Raw genomic sequence first — 12,721 nt, 5'->3', positions numbered from 1 at the left:
CAGGGAGTGACCATCTTGCTAACGCAAGCACCATCCAGCAAATCGACGTCTGCTTTGCCGCCGCCTCCCGCCGGAGCCCGAGCCCAGAGACCGACAAGAACTGGACCTCCAGACCTCTCACCGCCCGATCCACAGTCCCTGCAAAGAAGGAACCCGTGGAGGCACTGAGACACGTGGAGCCAGCCATCTTGGAAGACACTCGACAAGCTGCAAGCGTGACAACAGAGGCTCCCTCCGAGTTGTGCTTTGTGTCCTGAGAAGCCCAACATCCGAGCAGCATCTGCACCAAAGGTGAGCCCTCCAGCATCTCCACGATCTGCGTGGGGCCCCTCTGCACTTTGCGACTCGACGCGCCTACCCGGTCTCTGGCCCGTTGGCTAGTGCCCATCTTGGCGAACCTTTTTGAAAACTACGATGCTGGTCTGGTTGCTCCAGACGGACCCCTGCTTCCCTGTAAAGGAGCAGCCCCTCTGACCTTGCTGGTCAGAGCTACAAGCTTTCTTCGATTCCTGCAACTCCAGCTTTTGCCAAGGCTTGTTTGCTTCTTCTGAGTCGCCGACACCGCCGACAGCGAGAGCCTCCTTGGGACAGCTCGTGAACCGACTCCTGGACGTCGTCGACCTTCAGGGACCACGTGGCTGCAGAGACAAGCTACACCTCTTCACCTGTTTGCACCCGACATCGCCTGGTACCTACCTGGTGCCACGCCGGTCACTGGCTAGTGACTGTGAACACTGTCCCCTCTGCTTACAGGTCTTCTACACTTCGGATCCACCCTTGGATCCACCGCATCTCTTCTGGACCGACCGCCTGCAGCATCTTTGTCGTCAGGCTCCATTGAACAGATAGACGAAACCCGACGCACTTCGAGCCCTATGCACCCGCTTCCTGTGGGTGAGGTAAAGCTGGCACTCCGGTGCACAAGTGTAGAGTAACATCTCTAGTGTCTAGGTTTGAAGTCTTGATTTCGTAGTCCAACCAGAAGACCCTTCTAGCAGTAACTTTTGAACTTTTACGCACCCATTGAAAACCTATGGGAGCCCGCGTGTAACTTTCCTCACTGCACACGCGACCCGTGGACCTCCTGGTCACTAACTAAAGTTAGCTCCTTGTAGGCCCAGCGATTCTAGAGGCCCTAGGCCTTTTCCCTTTCCTGTTCGTGGTACTTATACCACTATTTTAGTATATGGTTTGAGCGGCCACCAGGGCCTATCCATATAAAGTGCAACTTCTGTATATTGTGATACTTTCTTGTTTAACGATTTGTGCTCCTGTGCTCATAAAGAGTCTAGGGGATACTTTGAGTAATAAATACATATATATTTTGAATATATATCTGTGTGGTGTCCTTTCATTGGTATAAAGGGGGGTTACATATGGTAAAACAGCTTGCTTAACATGCCTAAACGAGTTTAGCCTCAAAGACTGCTTAGCCTACGCTACCACTAGGGCAGCTGGTCCGAAAAGGTTGACTTCCAACCACACCATAAGGGTTCCTTGGCATGGTACAAGGTGGTCACTTTAATTAGTGAACATCATATACCAGGCCAACTTCTCACATTGGTGAGCAGCGGTTGGATTTGAGCTTGCTGTGTTTTACCTCTGTAATATCTTTGTTACCAATTGAAAGATCATACAGGTACCTTTAGGTACATATAAAACAAGTTAGTTATATACTTAAGTTCTACTGAACTTAGTTGTTGTAGAGCAAAGGGAGTAGCACACCCTGACTACAACTACTAGATAGGTTTAGTAGGAAAACCCAAGTGTAGGTAGTTGCAACACATCCACCCACACTTAAGAGCAATGGCTGGGGCAGAGGGGTCCAACGTACCCATCTCTGTCAAGAGTGACCCCCAGAGGGCACCATCCATCTTTGCTACCCTAAACCAGAATGAGCTCAGGCAGTTGGCTAATTCTAGGGGCCTTAAACAGCCCAAGAACCCTACCTCTGCTGAACTCAGAGAACTCTTGCAAGCTGATGAAGATCAGAGAGCTCTCAAGAAAGCCTCCCAGTTAGGCCCCTTAGGGACTGGAACAGGAGGCCCTCCTTCTGAAGATGCTACTGAAGCACCCCTTCCTAACAGTCACCTCTTAGGTGAGAATCAGAATACAGATGATGAGGATCAGCATAGGGACGAGAATGACAAAGGGGATGAGTCTGATAGTAGTAGTAATTCTGATGGGAGAAATAGCCCAGTGCCAGGTGTTATACTTGGCACAGCTAACTTAAGACTATTGGGGAATGACAATGGGTTCCCCCCATTGAGTTTCCCCAGTGGACTTAACCAGGGGTTTGGGAGACAGAGGAATCACTCAGGTGACTCTAATGCCTCCCATGCCTCTAGAGGCTCTCAGGGTCATTCCAGAAGAAGGATGACCAGCCCTCAGAGGGGGGAGCATGAGGCCAGAATGCAGGAAGCCCAGTTGAGGATCAGGAAACAGGAGCTAGAAGTAGCCCTGATGGAAGAGAAACTGAACAAGGCTAGGCAACCTAGAGAGTGGGCCTATACCCACTGGTGGCAGCATTGTCCCTAGGGACAAAGATAGGGTCTTTGATAATAGGAACCTGTCCAAGGTTGTGCCCCCCTACAAAAGTGGGGATGATATCCACAAGTGGATGACTGCTCTTGAGAGAGCCTGCAAAGTACAGCAGGTTCCTGAGGACCAGTGGGCAGCAAACTTATGGCTCTCCTTTGAAGGTAGAGGCAGAGATAGACTCCTCACTGTTAGAGAGGAGGATGTCAGAAACTACAGAGCCCTGAAGAGTGTCCTTGTTGATGGGTTAGGCTTAACCACTGAACAGTACAGGTTAATGTTCAGAGATACCCAGAAGACACAGACTCAGGACTGGTCTGAATATATTGAATGTGCCACTAAGGCTTTGGAGGGGTGGTTGCTGGGAAGTAAGGTTTCAGATTATAAAGGATTGTACAATTTGATGATGAGAGAACAGATTTTAAATAACTGTCAAAACCAGCAACTGCATCAACACTTGGTTGACTCGAATCTGACCTCTCCCCAAGAATTGGGAAAGAAGGCAGACAAATGGGTCAGAACCAGGGTTAAGCAAAAGAACCAGAACCAGGGCCAAGGGGGTGATCAGAAGAAAACAGACCAAAAGGGTAATGACCAGAAATCCAAAGACCAGAAGTCTTCAACAGGGCCCCAAACTAGTACTAATGAGGGTGGGTCCCAACAATCTAAAGGAAAGAAGAAAGAAGGTCCAAAGAAACCCTGGTGCAAATCTTGCAAGAATACAACTCACTGGACTAGTGATTGTAAGAAGGGTGGAGCCCCCAACACTGTTGCCCTTAAGGCACCTGCTCCCAGTAGTACTGTTAGCAGTGTTGGTCCCCAGACAAAGGGTGTAGTGGGAATCACTATGGGAACTGAAGGAGATTCTGACTTAGACAGAACCCTTACACAGGCAGTCTTGATCTGTGATGGGGACATGGATTTGTCCCGGACTGTGAGCCCCAGTAATCTGGGCAAGTACAGACAGACTCCATTGATTAATACAAAAGTGGCTCAAGCCTACAGGGACACATGTGCCAGTGTCACTATGGTGACACCAGGCTTTGTGGATCCTGGACAGTACATACCAGGTGAGAATTACCTGGTGACCAATGCCAGCAATACCACTACTTCCCATAGTGTGGCTATTGTTAACTTCTCATGGGGAGGGGTAACTGGCCTCAAAAGGGTTGTGGTTAGTGCAGACCTCCCAGTAGAATGTTTGTTGGGCAATGACCTAGAGAGTTCTCTATGGTCAGAAGTGGAGTACAGGACACATGCAGAGATGTTAGGTATATCACCACATGTCCTTGCTGTGACCAGGTCACAGGCCAAAAAGTGCCTTACTAAACCTCAGGTCTTGGATCATGGAACAATGGACCAAGCACCTACCAAGAAGAAGAACAGGAGGGTTAAGGCTGTGCCTTCCCCCTGCCTCCAAGTGATGATCAGTCTTCCCAGGAGGATGATCTAGAGAACCCTGAAGGAACTGTCCCTGAAGAGCTTGAACCTGACCAGGTTGAGTTTCTGGGGACAGGGGGACCTTCCAGGGCTGACTTGGGGCAGGCTCAGTTATCCTGTCCATCTCTTGAACCCCTCAGACAGCTGGCTGCTGCTGAGGCTGCTGGGAATGCTCAAGGTACCCATAAAGTGTATTGGGATGATGGGCTCCTTTATTCAGAGGCTAGAGACCCAAAACCTGGTGCAACCAGGAGGTTGGTTATACCTCTGCAATTTAGGGGCTTCCTTCTTACCTTGGCCCATGATATTCCTCTAGCAGGACACTTAGGCCAGAACAAGACTTGGGACAGGCTTGTCCCTCACTTTCACTGGCCTCACATGAATGAAGATACCAAGGAGTTTTGTCGCTCCTGTGTGACCTGCCAAGCCAGTGGCAAATCAGGTGGCACAACAAAGGCCCCCCTAATACCACTACCTGTGGTGGGGGTCCCCTTTGAAAGAGTGGGAATAGATATAGTGGGTCCCATGGATCCCCCCACTGCATCTGGGCACAGATTTATACTGGTGGTAGTGGATCATGCCACCAGGTATCCAGAGGCAATTCCCCTTAGGACCACAACAGCTCCTGTTGTGGCCAGGGCCTTACTGGGAGTATTCTCCAGAGTGGGGTTTCCTAAGGAGGTAGTTTCTGACAGAGGTACCAACTTCATGTCAGGATACTTGACAGCTATGTGGAAGGAATGTGGTGTTAACTACAAGTTCAACACTCCTTATCACCCACAATGCAATGGGCTTGTTGAGAGATTCAACAAGACCCTAAAGGGTATGATCAAAGGATTACCTGAAAAGCTCAGGCGAAGATGGGACATCCTTCTACCTTGCCTTCTGTTTGCTTACAGAGAGGTCCCACAAAAAGGAGTTGGCTACAGCCCCTTTGAATTGTTATTTGGGCACCCTGTAGGAGGACCCCTATGTCTGGTGAGGGAAGGATGGGAGTTACCTCTCAAAAAGCCTAAGCAAGATGTAGTGGACTATGCACTTGGTCTCCGCTCCAGGATGGCTGAGTACATGGAGAAGGCATCCAAAAACCTTGAGGCAAGCCAGGCCTTACAGAAAGCTTGGCATGACCAAAAGGCTGTCTTGGTTGAGTTTCAGCCAGGACAGAAGGTATGGGTGTTGGAGCCAGTGGCCCCAGCAGCACTCCAAGCCAAATGGTCTGGACCCCATACAATCCTGGAAAAGAAGGGAGAGGTTACCTACTTGGTGGACCTAGGCACTCCCCGGAGTCCCCACAGGGTACTCCATGTTAACAGGTTAAAAGCATATGTTGACAGGGCAGACATGGGCTTGCTCATGGCTACAGATGAGGGACAGGAGGAGGAGTGACCCTCTCCCAGGCCTGTTGTCTCAGAACCCTGAAGATGGTTCAGTTGAAGGAGTGACCCTTGGAGGCAACCTCACTGAGCATCAGCAAATTGAATGTAGACAGGTTCTACAATCATTTCAGCATATGTTTTCACTGATACCTAGTCAAACTGACTGGTGTACCCATGTGGTGGACACCGGTGACAGTCTTCCTGTGAAGAACAAACTTTACATACAACCTGACCATGTCAGGGACTGTATAAAGGCTGAGGTACACAAAATGCTGGAACTGGGTGTCATTGAGCCCTCAGAGAGCCCCTGGGCTAGCCCAGTGGTTCTGGTCCCCAAACCTCACACCAAAGATGGCAAGAGAGAGATGAGGTTCTGTGTGGATTACAGAGGACTCAATGCTGTCACTAGGACAGACGCACATCCTATTCCAAGGGCAGATGAGCTCATAGATAAACTGGCTTCTGCTAAGTTTTTGAGCACATTTGATTTGACAGCTGGCTATTGGCAAATCAGGTTAGCTGAGGAGTCCAAGGCCAAAACAGCATTTTCAACCCCAGGAGGGCACTACCAATATTTGGTGATGCCCTTTGGTCTGAAGAATGCACCTGCCACCTTCCAAAGGTTGGTGAATCAAGTCCTTACTGGGTTGGATGACTTGTGTGCAGCATATCTTGATGACATTGCTGTCTTTAGCTCCACCTGGGAGGATCACCTGATTCACCTGAAGAAGGGACTTGAGGCTCTGCAAAAGGCAGGCCTCACTATCAAGGCTACTAAGTGCCAGATAGGGCAGAGTAAGGTTGTGTACTTGGGCCACCTTGTAGGTGGAGGCCAAGTTCAACCACTGGAGAGTAAGATACAATCCATCAAGGACTGGTCTCCTCCCACCACCCAGACTCAAGTCCGAGCTTTCGTGGGCTTGACTGGGTACTACAGGAAGTTTGTTAAGAACTATGGGTCCATTGTGACTCCTCTTAATGATCTGACATCCAAAAAGATGCCCACAAAGGTTCAGTGGACAGTAAGCTGTCAGAAGGCATTTGATGACCTGAAGAAGGCCATGTGCTCTGCACCTATCCTGAAAAGTCCTGACTACTCCAAAGAGTTTATTTTCCAAACAGATGCTTCTGAGTTGGGTGTGGGAGCTGTGCTGTCACAACTTAATGTAGATGGTCAAGACCAACCCATTACTTTTATTAGCAGAAGGTTGACCCCCAGAGAGAAGAATTGGTCAGTTATTGAGAGGGAGGCCTTTGCTGTGATGTGGGCCCTGAAGAAGCTGAGGCCATACTTGTTTGGCACTCACTTCAAGATTCAGACCGACCATAAGCCCCTCTTGTGGCTAAATCAGATGAAGGGTGAAAACCCCAAACTGCTTAGGTGGTCCATTTCCCTACAGGGGATGGACTTTACAGTGGAGCACCGGCCAGGTACAGACCATGGGAATGCAGATGGTCTCTCCAGGTACTTCCACTTAGGACATGAAGACGAGACTAGTCAAGGCTAGTTTAATGTCCCTGCGTTTGGGGGGGGGTTGTGTAGGAGAGTAGGGTCTGCTATCCTATGGTCACCCCAAATTTTTGCTTTTTGCTTCACTGGTTTTTGACGTATTGAGGCTGGGGGCCTGCTAATCAGACCCTCAGCCTGCTGTTCTCTCTGCTAAATTGACACTATGCACTTTAGGTGCATAACCCATTGGAACTGGATCACCCTGTGAGCCCCTGTAGTACTGTACCCTAGGTACCCAGGGCATTGGTGTATCTGAGGCCTACCAGGGGCTGAAGCATGTATTGTGCCACCCCTGGCCTGGCCTAGCAATTTGACACAACTGGCTGATCACTCAGCTGAGGTAAGTTGGTGTATCCACCTCTTACTTAGGTGTAGTATGCCTATACCTAACCTTAAATGGGACACATGTTAACCTATAAGTCACTCCTATGGCAGGCCTTAACAATCCTGAAGGCAGAGTGCTTGGTTCCATGTGAGATGGTGCTCTGGCATGAGCTGAGCCTGTCTGCAGTGGTCGGAACAACTTCCTTCTACCGTTTACAGATATCGCCATACCATATACTCTTAAGTGCATTATGAACCTCGCGGTTAAATGCTATCTTTGGTTTGGCTTTATCAAAACATGTCGAGTAAGGTGTCATACGAATTGGAATACTAACCCCTCGCCAATTCTGGCGACGGGGTTAGCATTCCACCCTCCTAGAGGGACACGATATGTACAGAACCTGAAACCCGGGTAAAATCAGACATAGCCTCAGCTCCACAAAATGGACGCTGCCACCAGCGACACAAGTCTGCCCTCCTGCTGCTGGGAGTCCTTCCAGCTTGGGAGACGTGGACAAAGGGTTTCCTGCCAGGGGAGGTACAAGCACCACCCCAGACAGGATTTTGTGTATTGGTCAGGTAGGGCTTGAATAGAATCAGACATGCCGGAGGCTCACAAGGAGCCTCAGTGCATATGCCAGTTCAAACCGGTCCTGGGTCACACCAGCCCCAGACCTGGGGCGAGCTGGACAAAGGATTGGGGGTGTAACCATCCCCCTTCCTGGTCCCACCCTTAGGGAGGGACCTAGCAGGTAGTCCGGCCCCTAGAATCCGCTTAAAGGTAGGAGCTATGTCCTAAGACTTCAGACATCCTGGAATCAACTTACAAGTAAGAAGAAGACGGGAACTTCGACGTTCTGCTGCACAGAAGACTGAAGGAAATCTCCCCTATGTTCAGGGAGTGACCATCTTGCTAACGCAAGCACCATCCAGCAAATCGACGTCTGCTTTGCCGCCGCCTCCCTCCGGAGCCCGAGCCCAGAGACCGACAAGAACTGGACCTCCAGACCTCTCACCGCCCGATCCACAGTCCCTGCAAAGAAGGAACCCGTGGAGGCACTGAGACACGTGGAGCCAGCCATCTTGGAAGACACTCGACAAGCTGCAAGCGTGACAACAGAGGCTCCCTCCGAGTTGTGCTTTGGGTCCTGAGAAGCCCAATATCCGAGAAGCATCTGCACCAAAGGTGAGCCCTCCAGCATCTCCACGATCTGCGTGGGGCCCCTCTACATTTTGCGACTCGACGCGCCTACCCGGTCTCTGGCCCGTTGGCTAGTGGCCATCTTGGCGAACCTTTTTGAAAACTACGACGCTGGTCTGGTTGCTCCAGACTGGCCCCTGCTTCCCTCCAAAGGAGCAGCCCCTCTGACCTTGCTGGTCAGAGCTACAAGCTTTCTTCGATTCCTGCGACTCCAGCTTTTGCCAAGGCTTGTTTGCTTCTTCTGAGTCGCCGACACCACCGACAGCGAGAGCCTCCTTGGGACAGCTCGTGAACCGACTCCTGGACGTCGTCGACCTTCAGGGACCACGTGGCTGCAGAGACAAGCTACACCTCTTCACCTGTTTGCACCCGACATCGCCTGGTACCTACCTGGTGCCACGCCGGTCACTGGCTAGTGACTGAACACTGTCCCCTCTGCTTACAGGTCTTCTACACTTCCGATCCACCCTTGGATCCACCGCATCTCTTCTGGACCGACCGCCTGCAGCATCTTTGTCGTCAGGCTCCATTGAACAGATAGACGAAACCCGACGCACTTTGAGCCCTATGCACCCGCTTCCTGTGGGTGAGGTAAAGCTGGCACTCCGGTGCACAAGTGTAGAGTAACATCTCTAGTGTCTAGGTTTGAAGTCTTGATTTCGTAGTCCAACCAGAAGACCCTTCTAGCAGTAACTTTTGAACTTTTACGCACCCATTGAAAACCTATGGGAGCCCGCGTGTAACTTTCCTCACTGCACACGCGACCCGTGGACCTCCTGGTCACTAACTAAAGTTAGCTCCTTGTAGGCCCAGCGATTCTAGAGGCCCTAGGCCTTTTCCCTTTCCTGTTCGTGGTACTTATACCACTATTTTAGTATATGGTTTGAGCGGCCACCAGGGCCTATCCATATAAAGTGCAACTTCTGTATATTGTGATACTTTCTTGTTTAACGATTTGTGCTCCTGTGCTCATAAAGAGTCTAGGGGATACTTTGAGTAATAAATACATATATATTTTGAATATATATCTGTGTGGTGTCCTTTCATTGGTATAAAGGGGGGTTACATATGGTAAAACAGCTTGCTTAACACGCCTAAACGAGTTTAGCCTCAAAGACTGCTTAGCCTACGCTACCACTAGGGCAGCTGGTCCGAAAAGGTTGACTTCCAACCACACCATAAGGGTTGCTTGGCATGGTACAAGGTGGTCACTTTAATTACTGAACATCATATACCAGGCCAACTTCTCACAGTGAGCAACTGTCAAACTCATTTAACAAACAGATAGACTTGTTTATATTTTAGATGGGTAATGGTAATGGCGACATTAATAACGAAAGAATGGGGATTCCTGTATATAAATGTTGCTCTACCTCGCTTGTTCGCTCCGTGTATTTGATCTGCCTCTGCAAACAATAATGAATCAATAATAGAGGAAGCATTGGATCGAACAACACTTAAAAGAATGCAGTCGAAAAGGGGGGAGATCTGAAGAGAGACTAACTATATGTCTTCACAACATAATAAGCAGACCTCTCGATATATAAACTTAATGAGAGGCCAGATACCTTAACACCAAATGGAAAGGTCTTATTTCCACACCCCCGCTGGTTTGAGGGAGGTATGCTCGGGTGTACCACTGTATTGATATAATGGGGCAACCAGAAGCAGTTTAAGAACATATTTAAAAAATCATTGTAACAAGGAACTACTTGTATTATTTGGATCGATGACTATATATATTTATTTTATTTAGGAATAAGGAAATAAGATTGACATAGGTGGGAGACAGAATTATTGTGTCTTGAAAAAGATGGTACTATTAATTTGAAGCCATCGAAATGTGTCAATGCTGTTGAAGACACAATCCAAGGACCAACACAGACAAGTTAAATACTGATTTAATCAATGTATAATGAGCTGTGACTTTGAGTCTAATGTGATGTGCACCCGTAAAGAATAGAAGCTGTGTCTTACATATGTGTCTGTCTGTATTATGCTGGTCATAATTGTGATTTGTTGTTAATCAAATTTTTCCGATTAATATGTACTGTATGAGGTTTTATAAATAATTGTGTTTTAAATTTTACCTTTGGATCATTATGATATGACGTGATTTTATTTGTTTTGAAATAAGAAAACATTTTTCTAAATAAAATATTCTTGTAATATAGATTTTAGATATAGTATTTAATGTTTTTGTTGTTAATTATGATACACTGATATTGGAATTGTAGGATCAAGGGAATTCTTTTTATTTTGGTTACAAGTACCTTATTTCTTGAGAGTTTTAAGGGGTCCCTCGCCTTTTTTCTATTGTCAATGCAGTCCTGCCCACGTTTTTGCCTGCTCATGTCAAAGTATTTTCTAGTGCAAACCTTAAAGTTGCCTGCATGAATTTGGCCCAATGTATCTCTCCAAACATAAACATGAGCAAAAATCTTATCACATAATTTGTTTGAATGTAAGAACTCTAGGCCACTTGACCCGCAGTGGCAGTAATTTTAAGAGCTCTGATAAGATTTGGTTTGTTGATGCTTTATATTATTAGCAATACTCACTTCCTTTATTAAATCAGGACACTCCCAACAACTTGGAAGAGGGCTATTGATGTCCTCGTCCATAAAAAAGGTGATATTATTTGTCTAAAAAAATAGTACATACTGTCAATGTTTTGTCCATCTATCAAGTTGTTCAAGAAGTTGATTTATCGAACTAGAAGGAGGACCAGAAAATCATTCCTAAAATATAAAGGCCATTTAAAAGGGGAATGTCCACAATGCATAATATATTGGCCTTACCTCTCAGAACTAGGAGTGCATTTCATAGTGGGATGTGCCACTGTATTTGTCATTTCTGGTCTTCAGTATAGTATTTGACAAGATTGATTAGATCAAATATTTGAAAGAAAACCTCACATGGGTTGATTCGCGCTGGGTGTTTAATACATTAGAGAATCATATTGGAAAACAAGTGTGTCACATCAAATTATCTATACAGAAAACTCTGAGTTTCAAAGTATATTTATTGAGCAAACCTTGATGTGGGGAGTCTGGATAGCAAAGGACCCAACCTTCCCATCGTTACATCGTACAGATACTTGAGATTATATTGTATTTACTCCGATAGGCAGCTAATCATGGGCAACTTCCTTGTGAAAAAGCAAGCATTAGCATAGCATGTAGTCCGATCAATAAAAGACAAATAAGTAACCTTTCAGACATTTGCACAGTGACAGAGTAGGGATGCTGTGGAAATTTTCTTTGAACAACAAACTGGCAGCATTGCATAACTTTGTCGAACAAACAACGTGCTAAGTATGTATGTTACCAATTTGGCTGAGTCCATGAAGCTGACTTTTTACTGACAAGTTATTGGATGTCACCCCAGTAACACTCCAAAGGCGCACTGGCGAACTCGAAGTCTAAACAATGAACAATTATTTTTGCTTCATTTGGACAAAAACAATAATGTATTTTGGCCAAGGATGACAAATAGTAACTGCACTCTGAAGACAAACACAATAAAGAGGGTAGCAATGTACAAACATTCAAGCATATTATTTGATGAGAAACTATTGTGGACATCTGCTCTGGAAGAAATAAATTACATTGTAATTGTTCTTGCACTTTGATCTTTCCCGATCCAAAATGATGTATTGTTGCTGGATACTACTTGCTCATAGGAAAGCTCATACCTCCAAACTATCACCTGGTATAATATACCGAGCGGTGGTCTGGTTTATGAAATGTTATCATCACTTCAATAAAGAGTTGCCTTTCAAATTTGCATGGGGTTAGCAAAGAGGGACTTGTTAACTGGCAACACCAGCTAGTGATGGTTAGTCCAAGGTCTCTGTTTAAAATCTTATTAAAAAAACAAGCTCTAATTAACAACTATACCTCAATTGTACCAGTGTTAGCAACATTAGGAAGCTCGATTTTTCTTATGGATGATAAGAGCCACAAACCTTATTTATGGGTGAATTTGGATGTGGAGTAAGGCGTACCTGAATGATATTTAGATGTTTTTTCCAATCCTATATGTTAATGTCCATGATTTAATATTCTAGTTGTAGCACATGAAAATAAGCTCTGCAGCGTCATGATTGAGTCTATGTAACACGTTCTTCTCCAATGCACTCTTTTTCAGAAGGGGAGAGGAAACCATAACTACTAGAAATATAACTAAAAGTATACTGGTTGGCTTTCATTTCCAAAAAGTATATTTCCAATTTGAAAGAAATAAGTTCAAATCTTTTTTGCTCATTTGATATAACCATCATCCACCAACTGTCCCTGATTAAATCCTTGTAGTCTATTGAAATATCGA

At 46.5% G+C, this 12,721-nt stretch overlaps 1 protein-coding gene across 1 annotated transcript in view; it reads right to left on the bottom strand.

Moving 5' to 3' along the window:
* DNAH5 (dynein axonemal heavy chain 5) overlaps window positions 1–12,721 on the bottom strand; it is a 5,853,083-nt gene that overhangs the window by 2,299,409 nt on the left and 3,540,953 nt on the right. The gene's annotated exons all lie outside the window — the stretch shown is intronic.

The sequence above is a fragment of the Triturus cristatus genome, chromosome 5_2 (assembly GCF_964204655.1).
Source record: "Triturus cristatus chromosome 5_2, aTriCri1.1, whole genome shotgun sequence".
In the NCBI taxonomy this organism is placed as follows: domain Eukaryota; kingdom Metazoa; phylum Chordata; class Amphibia; order Caudata; family Salamandridae; genus Triturus; species Triturus cristatus.
The sequence above is the reverse complement of the archived record's forward strand: the minus strand, read 5'-3'. Positions and strand labels throughout refer to the sequence as shown.